The 16,578-nt window shown below is 41.4% G+C and overlaps 1 protein-coding gene across 1 annotated transcript in view; it reads left to right on the plus strand.

The window, feature by feature from the left end:
* The window catches only part of KCNQ5 (potassium voltage-gated channel subfamily Q member 5), a 533,682-nt gene that overhangs the window by 322,517 nt on the left and 194,587 nt on the right, over positions 1-16,578 (plus strand). The gene's annotated exons all lie outside the window — the stretch shown is intronic.

The raw sequence follows: 16,578 nt of genomic DNA on the forward strand, positions 1-16,578 counted from the left end.
TGTTATTATTACTTCAGTTCAACCCAAAAAAAGAAATTTTCCGAAACTTTTGGTGAATCAAAAGTATCAGTGGACCTGAAATGAAATGTTTTTTTCAATTGAGTATTTTTAACATTTAACAAATTTATAAAATTGAAGGAATTTCATTTCAAATAAGAATTTCAAAACATTTCATTTTGAAAATGTCAAAGTGAAACATTGATTTTTTTGGAATTGTGAGAGGGAGCGTTCGACGTGAACAATTTAGCCAAATCTACATGAATTTGCTAAGTGATGCCAAATCTGCATTCCCCCCCCCCCCCCCCCGCCAAAAAAAATGTTTGGACGAAATACTTCACTCAGTCAGTTCTACCTGTAAGACATGGCAAAGTTCAGGATTAGAACAAAACAAGTATAGAGCAAAATCTACAGTTTTTCTACTGGCCCATTCAAGTAAAGTCTGATCTGCTTTGTAACCTGTATTGATAGAGGTTCCTAAATTGTGTTCTTTACCAAAATCCAGTAATGTCTCATTCAAATTAAATTTCTAAAAAAGATTAATCTCTATTAAAGTTTAAAACAGATCTGACAAGCTCTTTGGAGGACAGGATTACAATTCAAAATGTTCTGGACAAACTGGAAAAATGGTTTGAAATAAATAGAATGAAATTCAATAAGTACAAATGCAAAGTACTCAACTTAGAAAGGAAAAATCAATTGCACAAATACAAAATCAGAAATGACTGCCTAGAAAGGAGTACTGTGGAAAATGATTTGGGGATTATAGTGGATCACAAACTAAACATGACTCAACAATGTAATACTGTTGCAAAAAAAAGTGAATATCATTCTGGTATGTATTAACAGGAGTGTTGTAAGCAAGACATAAGAAGTAATTCTTCCATTCTATTCAGCACTCAAAAGGCCTACACTGGAGTATTGTGTCTAGTTCTGGGCACCACTCTTCGGGAACAATGTGGACAAATTGGAGAAAGTCCAGAGGAGAGTAACAAAAATAATTAAAGGTCTAAAAAACATTACCTACATGGAAAGATTGAAAAAACTGTGTTTGCTTACTCTGGAGAAGAGAAGACTGAGAGGGCACATGATAACAGTCTTCAAGTACATAAAATCTTGTTATAAAGAGGAGGGTGATAAATTGTTCTCCTTAACCACTGAGGACAGGACAAGAAGTAATGGGCTGAAATTGCAGCAAGGAAGATTTAGTTTAGACATTAGGAAAATCTTCCTAGAGTTAAGTACTGGAACAAATTACCTAGGGAGGTTGTGGAAACTCCCGTCATTAGAGGTTTTTAAGAACAGGTTAGACAAACACCTGTCGGGGGAGTTCTAGATAATACTTAGTCCCCTTCAATGAAGGGGACAGGATTATGTGATGTAAATAGAGGTCCCTTCCAGTCCTACATTTCTATGATTCAATGTTTCTAAGATTTCAGAGACTTATTTAAACAACCTCTTAAATGAAATAATCAAGAGTTAATTGAAAGAAAAATAGGTTTTAAATATTAACTGAAATAGTACAATTTAATAAAGAGAAAGCACATGCTGTTCTAAAGTTAGCATGCCCGTTAATGAAAACCATTAACTGGAATGGAGAATGTCAACATAAGAAATGGGTTAGCTAAAATAAATGAAGTGTCAGACTGACTTTTTTTTATTAGTTGTCAACAATCTTCCAACAACATTATTATAGAATTTAGCAACAATTTTCCAGTTCTTTGAAGTAAACAAACAAATAGAAGTCTTATTAATACTTTGTAGTAACACCTGAAATTATGTAAAGTAAGTTTTCGAGAAATGAATAATCGAATCATAGAATCTTAGGACTGGAAGGGACCTTGAGAGGTCACCTAGTCCAGTCCCTTGCACTCATGGTGGGACTAAGTATTATCTAGAGCAGGGGTGGGCAAACTTTTTGGCCTGAGGGCCACATCTTGGTATGGAAATTGTATGGTGGGCCATGAATGCTCACAAAATTGGGGTTGGGGTGCAGGAGGGGGTGAGGGGTCTGGGGTGGGACCAGAAATGAGTTCAGGGTGCGGGAGTAGGCTCCGGGATGGGACAGGGGGTTGGGGTGTGGGAGGAGGTCAGGGATGCAGGCTCTGGGCAGTGCTTACCTGAAGCAGCTCCTGGAAGCAGCAGCATGTCCCTCCTTCAGTTCCTATGCGGAGGTGCAGCCAGGAGGCTCTGCAATCTGCCCTGTCTGCCCCTGCAGCTCCCATTAGCCACAGTTCCTGGCCAGTCGGAGCTCCGGGGTGGTGCTTGGGGTGGGGGTAGCACAGGGATCCCCCTGGCTGCCCCTAAACATAGGAGCCGGAGGGGGGACATGCTGCTGCTTCCAGGAGCCTTGGCATATGTGTGCGGAGCAGCCTCCGGCCCTGCTCCCCGGCTGGAGTGCGGGAGCAGGGCAAGCCCCAGACCCCACTCCCCAGCAGGAGCTTGAGGGCCGGTTTAAACTGGCTGGAGGGCTGGATGTGGCCCCCAGACCATAGTTTGCCCACCCCTGATCTAGACCATCCCTGACAGGTGTTTGTCTATCTAACCTGTTCTTAAAAATCTCTAGTGATGGAGATTCCACAACCTCCCTTGGTAATTTATTCCAATGCTTAACCACCCTGACAGGAAGTTTTTCCTAATGTTCAACTTAAACTGCCCTTGCTGTAATTTAAGCCCATTGCTTCTTATCCTATCCTCAGAGGTTAAGAGGAACATTTTCCCTCCTTCTTGTAACAACCTTTTATGTACTTGAAAACTGTTATCATGACCCCTCTCAGCATAGGCAACTCGTCTGAGGGGCAAGAAGCGCCCCCACTCCCCGAGCAGAGCCAGAGGAGAAGGGGCGGGGCCACACCACCTGGGACGCTGCCCGGTACAGCACAGTGGCTGACTGGGAGAGCGCCTGGCTGGGGCAACAGCAGGCTGCCCCCTGGCCCAAGCTCAGCTTCTGGGGACAGCAGCCGAGTGAGCCAGAGCCCCCTACCGCTCCCCCGGCAGGTTCGTAGTCAGCTCCTGTCCCCACACAGACACACCCCTAGAACCCCAACCAGGGGTATTCTGTCTGCTACCCAAGATCCATAAACCTGGTAATCCTGGACGCCCCATCATCTCAGGCATTGGCACCCTGACAGCAGGAATATCTGGCTATGTAGACTCCCTCCTCCGGCCCTACGCTACCCGCGCTCCTAGCTATCTTCGAGACACCAGTGACTTCCTGAGGAAACTACAGTCCATCAGTGATCTTCCTTGTCAAGGTTCCTCCCCCACTCTGAACTCTAGGGTACAGATGTGGGGACCTGCATGAAAAACCTCCTAAGCTTATCTTTACCAGCTTAGGTCAAAACTTCCCCAAGGTACAAAATATTCCACCCTTTTGTCCTTGGATTGGCCGCTACCACCACCAAACAAATACTGGTTACTGGGGAAGAGCTGTTTGGACACGTCTTTCCCCCCAAAATACTTCCCAAAACCTTGTACCCCACTTCCTGGACAAGGTTTGGTAAAAAGCCTCACCAATTTGCCTAGGTGACTACAGACCCAGACCCTTGGATCTTAAGAACGATGAACAATCCTCCCAACACTTGCACCCCCCCTTTCCAGGGAAATGTTGGATAAAAAGCTTCACCAATTTGCCTAGGTGACTACAGACCCAGACCCTTGGATCTTAAGAATGATGAACAATCCTCCCAACACTTGCACCCCCCCCTTTCCAGGGAAATGTTGGATAAAAAGCCTCACCAATTTGCATAGGTGACCACAGACCCAAACCCTTGGATCTGAGAACAATGAAAAAGCATTCAGTTTTCTTACAAAAAGACTTTTAATAGAAATAGAAGTAAATAGAAATAAAAAAAAATCCCCCCTGTAAAATCAGGATGGTAAATACTTTACAGGGTAATTAGATTCAAAACATAGAGAACCCCTCTAGGCAAAAACCTTAAGTTACAAAAAAGATACACAGACAGAAATAGTTATTCTATTCAGCACAATTCTTTTCTCAGCCATTTAAAGAAATCATAATCTAACACGTACCTAGCTAGATTACTTACTAAAAGTTCTAAGGCTTCATTCCTGGTCTATCCCCGGCAAAGACAAAATATAGACAGACACACATACCCTTTGTTTCTCTCCCTCCTCCCAGCTTTTGAAAGTATCTTGTCTCCTCATTGGTCATTTTGGTCAGGTGCCAGCGAGGTTACCTTTAGCTTCTTAACCCTTTACAGGTGAGAGGAGATTTCCTCTGGCCAGGAGGGATTTTAAAGGGGTTTACCCTTCCCTTTCTATTTATGACATTCCTGAAAACACCATCCTGGCCCCTATGGATGTAGAAGCCCTCTACACCAACATTCCACACAAAGGTGGACTACAAGCCGTCAGGAACACTATCCCCGATAATGTCACGGCAAACCTGGTGGCTGAACTTTGTGACTTTGTCCTCACCCATAACTATTTCACATTTGGGGACAATGTAGACCTTCAAATCAGCTGCACTGCTATGGGTACCCGTATGGCCCCACAGTATGCCAACATTTTTATGGCTGACTTAGAACAATGCTTCCTCAGCTCTAGTCCCCTAATGCCCCTACTCTACTTGCACTACATTGATGACATCTTCCTCATCTGGACCCATGGAAAAGAAGCCCTTGAGGAATTCCACCATGATTTCAACAATTTCCATCCCACCATCAACCTCAGCCTGGTCCAGTCCACACAAGAGATCCACTTCCTGGACACTATGGTGCTAATAAGCAATGCTCACATAAACACCATCCTATACCGAAAACCTACTGACCACTATACTTACCTCCAGCTTTCACCCAGACCACACCACACGATCCATTGTCTACAGCCAAGCTCTACAATGCAACCGCATTTGCTCCAACCCCTCAGACAGAGACAAACACCTACAAGATTTCTATCAAGCGTTCTTACAACTACAGTACCCACCTGCTGAAGTGAAGAAACAGATTGACAGAGCCAGAAGAGTACCCAGAAGTCACCTTCTACAGGACAGGCCCAACAAAGAAAATAACAGAATGCACTAGCCATCACCTTCAGCCTCCAACTAAAACCTCTCCAGCGCATCATCAAGGATCTACAACCTATCCTGAAGGACGACCCATCATTCTCACAGATCTTGGGAGACAGGCCACTCCTTGCTTACAGACAGCCCCCCGACCTGAAGCAAATACTCACCAGCAACCACACACCACACAATAAAAACACTAACCCAGGAACTTATCCTTGCAACAAAGCCCGTTGCCAACTGTGTCCACATATCTATTCAGGGGACACCATCATAGGGCCTAATCACATCAGCCACACTATCAGAGGCTCGTTCACCTGCACATCTACCAATGTGATATATGCTATCATGTGCTAGCAATGCCCCTCTGCCATGTACATTGGCCAAACCGGACAGTCTCTATGTAAAAGAATAAATGGACACAAATCAGACGTCAAGAATTATAACATTCAAAAACCAGTCGGAGAACACTTCAATCTCTCTGGTCACTCGATTACAGACCTAAAAGTCGCAATATTACAACAAAAAGACTTCAAAAACAGACTCCAACGAGAGACTGCTGAATTGGAATTAATTAGGCTTGAATGAAGACTGGGAATGGATGTGTCATTATACAAAGTAAAACTATTTCCCCATGTTTATTTTTCCCCCCTACTGTTCCTCACACATTCTTGTCAACTGCTGGAAATTGCCCACCTTGATTATCACTACAAAAGGTTTTTTTTCTCTCCCGCTGGTAATAGCTCACCTTAACTGATCACTCTCGGTACAGTGTGTATGGTAACACCCACTGTTTCATGTTCTCTATGTATATAAAATCTCCCCACTGTATTTTCCTCTGCATGCATCCGATGAAGTGAGTTGTAGCTCACGAAAGCTTATGCTCAAATAAATTTGTTAGTCTCTAAGGTGCCACAAGTACTCCTGTTCTTGTTCCCAGAAGTCAACCCTGGGCAGGGAGCTGGCTGCCGCTGCTGCTCCTCCCCAGCCAGACTCTCTCGGAGCCAGCTGCTGCTGTGCACAGAGCATGCCAGGGGCGGGGGGCTCCGACTCGCTCAGCCATTGTCCCAGAAGCCAAGCCTGGGTGGGAGGCAGCACGCCAGCCTTGTAGCCAGGCGCTCTCCCAGGTAGCTGCTGCACTGCACCAGGCAGCGTCCAGGAGCAGCTCTGTCCCATTCCCTGTCCGGGTCTGGCTGAAAGGAAGAGCAGCCAAGCGTGCTGGGGGTGGGCGGAGGGAGCTGGGCAACGAGAGGACAGAATCTCCCCCCACACACACACACACACTCACAGAGGTAATGTCGCATGCGAGAGTGAGGAAGAAACACATGGGGAGGTCATGTGTCATCCCATTTAGCTGGTGCCCCCAGAATGGGGGGATACCAGTCACCCATGACTCTCAGTCTTCTCTCCTTCAGACTAAACAAACCCAATTTTTTCAATCTTCCCTCATAGGTCATGTTTTCTAGACCTTTAATCATTTTTGTTGCTCTTCTCTGGACTTTCTCCAATTTGTCTACATCTTTCTTGAAATGTGGCATCCAGAACTGGACATGATACTCCAGTTGAGGCCTAATCAATGCGGAGTAGAATGGAAAAATTACTTTTAATGTCCTGCTTACAACACTCCTGCTAATACATCCCAGAATGATGTTTGCTTTTGTTGGAACAGTGTGACATCTATCACATTACCATTCCTTTGAATACTCTTATTTATTACTTCACAGCTCTCAAAATATTTTCTGAATAGTTGCAGAAAACTCTATTTTAATAAGTCTGAGTTGAGGATTACTCACCAATCATTTTAGTGTCTTATTGTGATCTTTCAGGATTTATAGCAGGGATCAGCAACCTTTGGCACCTTTGGCAGGGAAATCCTCTGGCAGGCTGGGGCAGTTTGTTTACCTGCAGCCTCCGCAGGTTCTGCTGATTGCAGCCCCCACTGGCCGCGATTCACCGTTCTAGGCCAACGGGGGCTGCAGAAAGCAGCGGCCAGCACATCCCTCAGCCCATGCCGCTTCCCGCAGCCCCCATTGGCCTGAAACGGCGAACCACAGCCAGTGCGAGCTGCGATCGGCTGAACCTGCAGACGCTGCAGGTAAACAAACCGTCCCAGCCTGCCAGCAGATTTCCCTGACGGACCGCATGCCAAAGGTTTCCGATCCCTGATTTAGAGGCACCAGTGTAACAAAACACATTGTAACTGGCTTAGTAGGACTCCCAATAGAGATTCCTCTTCCACTTCAATAAGATCATTTCATAAATTATATATTCATTTAAAAGTCTAAAATAGACTAACTCTGGGCCCAGAGTTGATTTGCTACGTTATTTAGTTTTCATCTCTCTTTCTTTCCATTAACTACTTTCTGTATCATTCATTCATATATTCATTGACAAATTGATCTGCTTTGGAAATGTTCTTAATATTTTAGATATATCATGTGCAGTAATTTCTTTGGCAAAAACTTGGTTAATGCAAAATTAAAGTTGAGAATTTGAGTATTCATGCAGAAGTCAGGAGCTTGCCTCTTGGGAATGACGCTGGCTGATTCTGTAGGTGAGCCAGAAAGAGAAGATGTAAGGGGGATGTGGGTCTGACATTGGAGCCATTCACTGTTTCATATCCTTTCTGTTAATCAGATAGAGCACGTGTGGTAACAGCAAGGGTTAGATTAGTTTCCTGGGTAGGCATTGAATTGTATGAATTGTATGTATGTATGAATTGTATTGGAGTTAGCTCTCCTAATTCCACAGTGGTTGGAAGATGTCCTTTCTAGATTAGGTATCAAACTACCTTGGCATGCTGACATCCAAACTCTCAGTTTAAGGTTTGTTTAATTCAGTGTAAAAGCTTTACAGGCCTCCTTAAAGCTTGGGATTAAGGGCCATTACTGCCTTGGAATTCGGAAGGCTGATATAAGCCTTAAATATTCAGTGTTGGAATATTAAAAGATGGTCAGGGTACTATGCCACTGTCACTTCTCCTCATCTCCCTCCCCTACTCTTTTCTTTCACCATTTCAGGAGGCATTGCCTTTAGATTGTAACTTGTAAAAATATATATGTATATTGTAATTTTGGCCAGGATTTATTTAAATTGGTGTCTTTTCTCATTTGTCCCTCAGCAACTAGCAAGTTATAAGAGCAGAAGGGAAAGTAGGAAACAGTAGCACCAGAACAGCAATGTGGAAGAGACCCTCTTCTGCACTCTTTTTCAGAAATTTGGGGAAGATAGTCCCCCACGCACTGACATTTGAGGGGAGAAAGGGAAGTTAATTCTAGAGACGGATTAATTCCTTGTTTTGTTGTAATGGACAGGGAATCTGATGGAGCCAAAAATTAAGAGTAGTTGACCATGCAGTGGAGACCTCAGGAGATGTCAATGTACTGGGCAGCTCCACAACTTATATTTGTAAAGATGGGGTTTTTTTCTTTTAATTTTGTTCACACAGTAGATACATTTTTATCCCAGTACATGACTACATTTTGCTTACACCATTAAAAATTGAAATATACTAAATAAACATATATTCAGCAATAACGGTTACCTAACTTGACCAGCATGCGAATATTCTACATCTTACTTATCAAACGTAAGGATAAATGCTACACTGTTATTTTCATGATAAAATGGTGAAGGTACCTTGGAACAAACATATACTTTATGTTTTTGTTTGCTCAAGTTGCTGAGACACTATCACCATTATTAAAGAGATGAGAGCTGTAAGCTGAGTATTGTTAGCTTGTGCATTAGCAGTTAAGCATATCACTTTGATTCCTTGTTAAAATTGGGCATAGTCCCTTAGATAAAAATGTTCATTCTGCTGAACATAGTAAAAAATTCTAGATAATTATCCTCTAAAATTAAAAATGAGTACCATACTGGAATTGCAATAAATGTCCAATTTTATATAATAGAGAGTACATGATTATATACTATAAAATAAATAGCAAAGATTCAATGTTGAATTCTGCATTATGTATCATTGACATAAGTGGCCCAATTTTGCTCTCACCGAAGTTGGGAATTTTGCAATTTACTTGGTGAGACCTAGACTGGACCCTACTGAATGTGTACGTAGGACTTGAATTGACATACTACTTTGGAAAGCAAATATAATCTCAGTCATACAATGCACATTTTCTATTCAAATGACAATTCTCAGTTCAGTACAGTTGGCTAAAGCAGTAGCTGCAGATGGAGTGAGAGGGTTAAGTGAAAGGTCAATATTTTTTCCAAAGGGATTATGTGCCTTGAATGCAGAGCAATAAACTACTTAGGCCTCTGTATTATGTTTCATGTACTGTATTTACACAAAATGCAATGTGGTAAATGTGATTCGATATTAATTGTACCACACTACCATCTTATTTGTTACTTTTTTGGAACGTGAGACTAGTATTCAGCATTAGTCCATTGAGGTAAGATACAATGAGTCTGGGAGAAAGGACGGAAAGGACTTTTTTGCCTCTGAGAGGACAGTCTAGGGGCCTAGTTCTTTCTCCTTCTTGTGTATGGAATCTAGCGACACCAAAAGCATGAGGGTAAAACCATCTAAATGTTTTGCATGAACCTTTACCAGGGTGGCTGATAGGGAGAAACTTGGAATTTAATTTTGAAAGTTTCATACAGGGCTATTTGAGATCCGTCTGTGATAAGGGCTGCATAAGTGAGAAGTGCTTTAATTATCAATAGCAATTAGGTTGTGTGTGTTTAAAGGAAGTAGTTTCATTGACAGTGGGTTTACTTTTTACACCTATTATCTGGCAGTTTAGATCTTACATGTACTTGTTTAACAAGCTGATGCTGACTGGAAAAGAGCAGCAGTTCTACAGTAACCAGTTAAGATAGGCAAAAACACTTCACAGCTGCTCCATTGGAAAAAATGGCTAAGAAAGGGGTTTTTTCCCCTTTATTGTGGATAAAAATCCACTTGGGATGGCATATGAACATTTGGGTCATCATGTTCTCAAGCTTTTTTCAATTATAGTTATTAAAACCTTTTTGCACGCTCCATGAATGAACTATTTGTTTTTAAATGTAAATACACTTTTGAGGTAATCACCTTGATGAGAACAGCTTTGATTGTTGAGAGAACAGCTTTGACCAGAGTATTTTGTTGGCTCGAATCTACCATGACAACTATGTACCGCAAAATGTGCCTTATTAAAAAGTACTGGCTCTCCAAAAAGGCTTAGTACAGAGAGAAGGTTTGGATGGTTGGCTCCACTAGTGCAGTAAAATCATGTCTGACATCTGTTTTATACAACTACATGAAGCTTGAAAGCGAAGGGCAAGTCTGAGAATTAAAGCTGATAGAAACCTGCTGCCAATGTAGTGTGTGTGCTGGTGTAGTTTATTAATCTCGTCAGCTGTTATTATCTTTTATCTGGATCCTGTTAACTTAGGATTTGTATTTAACTCATGGAAAAGATCCGCTTTTGTTTTCTTTGTTTGGATATGAAAAGTCTTTTGGCGTGCATCTTCAAAGGCATTTAAGTCAGTAGCATCATGGAAATTTGGCTATGATTTGAACACTTGAGTAGCTATAAAAATTAGGTTAGCTTATTTTAACAAGCAATTGTTTCATAATGTATCTTTTCTTTTATTTTTTTTTACCTTTTAGCCAACTTCTTTAATTATTATAAAATAATTTCTCTCATTCTGAAGTCTGTCAAAAGTCAATAATCATCAATATTTGGTCTATTGTGTTTTATGGGTAATTTCAACAGTATATCTCAATTAGATACATAAACACCAACCAGGAACATAATCCAAATATCAGAGACCTATCCACATGCCAGAGAAAAACACCCACTCTAACTGTCTGCTCTGCACTGCACTTTGCTTAAACTCCGTTTCTTAGTGAAAAGTACAATAATAAAATATGCTGATGCAATACACCATGAATCAATGAAACAAGTTTGTTCATCACATCCCTAATTATTTAATCACACACACTTGATTCTTATTGTATTGTTGGATGATCTCCTCTCAGCCATGGACAATAGACAAATGTCAGTGCAGGTATGAAAGAGCAAAGGGAGTGAAGGAGCTGCCTGCAGGAGACTTGAAGCCTCGAGCAGCTTGCTAAATGATCCAACAAGAGACACTTCAACCAGCTGGTTCCTTATAAAGAGAGCTGAGGCAAGTCAGGGATCTGACTCTGGGAAGTCTGCTAGGGAGTCAACTACAGTATATTATTCTGATTATGTAAGTATAAGAGGGAAGCCAGTGGAAAGACCTAAGAATGTGAATGACATCTTAAGACATTCATAACCTATTTAGAATTCAGGCACCTGCGGTCTGAATTAGCTAGAGCTAATGGAAGGTACCTGAGCAGGCACCTTTTCACTCACCCAGGATCCGAGGTACAGATTTTTGGGACTTTGCGTTTTACTTTTAAGTGTATTTTGTCTGAATAAATCCAGATGCCCATAAGGGTATTGTGACTGGCTGAGCAAAGTGTTTGAAGTCTGTGTAAAAGGACCTGGAAGAGGGAGAAAAAAGAGCAGAGCAGAGGAGAGGGCCCACTGGCCACCGGGGAAGGGGGCACACAAGGGACAGCCAACTTATTTACAAAGAAACACATCTGCCGGCTGCTTTTGACACTGTTGATTATGACCAACCTGAGGGGAGTAGAGAGAGGCCTTAAGTATAGACCAGGCCTAAGTGTGTTCCTTTCTGCGAGGCCAGATAGTGTCATGATAAGCTTCTGCTCCCAGAGTTCTCACCTGTGGAGTCTCATTAGGTTTGATCTTGTCTGTGGTGTCCAGTGCCAGCATCACAATAAACACCCTCCTGCTGTCTCATCAAATGCAGATCGCACCATCTCGCAGCTCCTCTGGTGCCTGAAATAAGAACCTAGATAAAGAACAAATGGTTTTAAACCAGACAGGACAAAAAAGATGTTGCCTGGAGGAGTCCAGACTGAAGGCATAACCATGATCTCTCTCAAAGGTACCTACCATCCAGCTGTGAAGATGGTGTGCAGTTTTGGAGTCTTACAGGACACCTTGCTGCTCCTGAATGCCCTCAGAACAGTAGCCAGAAATGTTATCTTCTTTAGCTGGGCAAGAGGCTGCACTCCCTCCCATCAGTAAGGACTTAGTCATAGTGGTTAACAGGATCATAGCCTCCAAGCTTGACTAATGTAATGCCTTTGCCTGGGGAAGAAAACGGAGGCCACAAGAAAATTCCAACTCTTCATGCAGCTGCTTACTTTCTGAGTAGCACAGATCAGCAAGAGGACATCACTCCACTGTTCTAGGCCTTACAGTGCCCCTATTCTACAGTACTTCAAGGTCCTGGTAATCATCTACAAAGCTTCCCAGGATGTTAAAGAACCATCAAGCTTTCCTTTCTGTTATAGCTCTCATCCAGAGACTCATTTTCTTGCTGTCTTCATTTCTGCAACCTCCTCCTGTCTGGCCTCCCTGACACTCACATTGTCCCCTGCTATACAAAATAAAAGACAAATATAGGTGCTGAGATCATCCACCCTCATCTTAGAAACCTTCCACTTGCTCACCCTTCACCAGAAATCAAGATAAAACCTTTTGTTCTCTCCTTCAAAACACTACATAACTCAGTCTCTCTATCCATAGCCATCACCCCTCTCTCTCCACCCTGCCGGTATTGCCAGCCTTGATGCTCCATTTGTCCTCCATTAATTTTGTTTTAAAGTCATTATTCATAATGCTAGGCACTAACTTTTGCTGAGTTACTGAATAATCTTCCTTTATTTCATCTCTTTCAGTCCCTCTGTCATTCTGTGCCTATGTCCAATTGTCTCATGTCTGAAATTAGTTTTACAAGCTCTTCAGCACTGGGATCATGTCCTCTTGTATTCTGGAAGCATATTCTGGAGCTCTGTAAAATAATTTTTTTTTATTACCTGTAGTGTGTGATACTTGGCGATATCACCATATTCTAGGCAGATAACGTGTGACTTTGATATGTGTTATCATATGTCAAGTTAACTGAGTGAGACCAACTTGACTTGAGTTTCCCAGACTTGAGAACTGCTGTTAGACTAAAAGGCAGATCCTGTGGTTGTCTAATGTTTGGGGGGGGGGGGGTTAATTGTACATTATGCACCTGTTACTATTATGTATTGTTTTATCAAACTAGCAACCTAGGGCTCAAGTTAGGATCAGGGCCACATGATGTGTTCGCATCAGTTTCCTTCAGTTTACGTTTTTAGGCTGTCTTTGTAAGGATATGTGCCAGGGCCCTTTTCTTTTTTAAGTGAAAACTGAGGTGGTTCTTTACATGGCCTAACTGATGTCTCAGTTAACAAAGGGACTTGCACTATCCCCCTGAAAGCCATCTCCAGCTTATCAGTACTTTTAAAATTTTGAGTGTTGCCATGCAAATTTCCTCTCCAAGATAATAGTCACAATGTTCTGGCAAATCAGGCCAATTTCCCACCTGCACTGTTTTACTCTCTTAATAGCTTGGGTAGGAGCCAGTAAGATAAATGCATTTCTGTGGCCCATTTTCTAATTAGCACTATTAAATGCTTTAGGATTCTGAATACAATTAGAGTTTTCTGATTGGCTGTTAACCTTGAATATCTTGTCTAAGATGTCCGGTCTGTACACAGTTCCATAGTGCCTATGGAATGTGAAACATTTTACAATTGTATGTAAAGAAATAGACCCCATGCCAATGAGTTTAAAATCCAATGCCTAGCTTCTCTTCAATAATTTTACATAAAAATTCCATTTCTTAACACTGAAAAGATATGCTGAGCAATACATTTTACTGCCCTTCTTTGAGGTTATGGTCACTTGACTTCAGACCAGTGTCAATGGTGTATCAATGGTTCAAAACGTTAGTTAAATAATGAATATATATTTGAATATCCTTACAACCCAGCATGTTGTGTTCAAGGGTAAAATTTTCAAAAGTGCCCATGTGACTTGATAGTCAATGGGACTCAGGCTCCGATAAAGTTATTGAGAGCCAAATATTTAAAGGTATTTACGTGCATAAAGATGTAAATAGGTGCCAAGCAGGATTTTCAAAATCCCATTCGGTGCTTATCTGCATCTTTAGGCACCTAAATATCTTTAAAAATTTGACCTTTTTGGCTTTGAAAATGTTTCCTTTGTTCTTTAACATGTTATGCAATCATCATAATAGGACGTTTGGTTTCTGTTATAAAGTCTGGTTCGGCAAGTTCTCTCTGCACAGAACTTCCCCTGACTTTAGAGGTTTCCTTACATAGATGGGGCCCGTGTACACAAGTACTTGGTATTTCAAACTGCAGAGAATTCTCAGAAGAGAATAGAAACGTTACTGAGGAAGTTGCTTCCCTTCTAAACAAAAGTTGATTAGTCCTGAGCTATCTTTAACTCAGTACCTGTGTTATTCATCCCAACTAACACAACAGACATGCTAACAGGAAGAAGGAAACATTTGGAGGAGCAGGCTGAGACTGTTCCCCATCTGTGGAAGGCATTTGCTCTCTGATCATCATGGTGTGTAGTATATAGTCTTTGGTTCCTTTTGGTCTCATCACTTCTTCTGGACTCACAAGGAACAACAGTGGTGTGAAATGCCTCCTTCCATATTTGGTTAGCCAAATGTTTGCATTTGTTCCTCTTGGATAAAGATCTGGCCCCTGATCTCTCCTTTTTTTCACCTCCAGGTTGGGTCAAGATTGTTGATGATTCAGTTTTTCATTATTAAAAAATCAGATAACTCCAGCTCTATGCAGAAGCCAATACAATTACAGCTCACGTTATCTGGGAATGATTGAAGAAGCTACATGGCAGCTCCAGTCTAGAGATCTTTTGCATAAGATTTTATTATGTGGTGCCTAGTTTCCATGGCGATCTGCACATAGAAAAGAGACACGAAAGGCAGAAGTGATCAAATAATATCACTACAGAGAAAAGGAAAAATTATATCTTTGTTTTTACAAGTAAAGGGCTTTACTCTGCTGTTCTCAAAATAAGAACTAAAGCCAGTAAAGGTGCACTTATGGATTTTTTTTCCCTAAACTGATCTTGCAGCCCAGTGGCTTCACAAAAGAAACAGAAAAAGTGTGGAAGGTGAGGTGGAAAGCCACAAAGGTATATATATTTTTAAGATTGCTGATGATTCCATTTTTCATTATTAAAAAAGCAAATAATGCCAACTCTATGCAGAAAACAATACAATTACAGGAATAAGAAAAGGAGTACTTGTGGCACCTTAGAGACTAACAAATTTATTAGAGCATAAGCTTTCGTGAGCTACAGCTCACTTCATCGTATTCATCCGATGAAGTGAGCTGTAGCTCACGAAAGCTTATGATCTAATAAATTTGTTAGTCTCTAAGGTGCCACAAGTCCTCCTTTTCTTTTTGCGGATACAGACTAACATGTCTGCTACTCTGAAACCTGTAATTATAGGAATAACATCCCAACAATGGGGCAGTGGAGTTTGGCCTGGAGAATGTTCGTTGTTACTAAACTCTGTCTCTCAGTAGCAAGTTTTCATCATCCAATACTGAAAGAAAAATGAAAACAATATTTTGTGCCCCTTTTTGAATTTGCTGACAGTTTTGAAAATATGCTAGTGTACACTAGCCTACAGCTGCAGGCCAGAGGATGTGAGATGCCACGATGTATAGAATTTTGTAACGTTTCATGGTTTAAAATTCCTCTTGTGCTTAGCCTATGGATATGTATAAGACTTCCTGAACCCGTATTCCAAAGAAATGTAAAAGTTTTCAAAACTGAAGGAACACTGGCAACTTTTTACAGCCCAAATCTCACATGCCTTATGTGAAATTTTCTGTGTGGGATTGAAGGTGAAGATTCCCCTGGTGTTCATTTGTAACCAGTTAGTGGGGAATAATGTTATCCTGAAAATAATATAAAGTCAAATTTTGACAGCCTAATTCAGTTTTCACTCAGTTCTGACTCAGGCAATATCTCATATGAAATCAATGCGAGATTGCTTGAGTAAGGACTGAGGGAAAATTGAATGCCATAAGAAATAGCCTATAGAAAGGCCAAGGATTGAATGAGCCCAGAGGAGGAATTAGCTGCTCACTCACTAGATGTGATATTCCAGGAAAAGGTTGAAACACACAGGATTCCCAAACCCAAGTGTTCAAAAAATCATGGGTCACACCTATAAAATGATGGGATTGTCTTAAAATCATGAGATTTAACAAATTAAAATTTTGAGGTTCTTTTTATTTGCCTTTTGGGTTTTGAGCTTTTAGGACTCATAATATTAAGCTTTTCTTAGCAGCCAGGAAGGCTAGAAACTGACTTTCTTTTTTTAATCAAATCTGAGATTCTCGCATGTCTCCAGGAGTTCCAGTTTTAATTGAAACTCCAAACATTGCAGTACAACAATGGCAACAGTAAGGAGAAGCTTACACTACTACTGTCTTCACTTGATCTGACCTCTGGCTGTAAATCCAACACCTTTCACAAACACCAAATTTGCGTCACGGAAAAAATAAATGTTAAGGGTGAAGTGCTGGTCCCATTGAAGTAAATGGCAAAACTTCCATTGACTTAAATGGGACACAGTTTCACCCTAAATAT

This window comes from Chelonia mydas, chromosome 3 (genome assembly GCF_015237465.2).
Source record: "Chelonia mydas isolate rCheMyd1 chromosome 3, rCheMyd1.pri.v2, whole genome shotgun sequence".
NCBI lineage: Eukaryota > Metazoa > Chordata > Testudines > Cheloniidae > Chelonia > Chelonia mydas.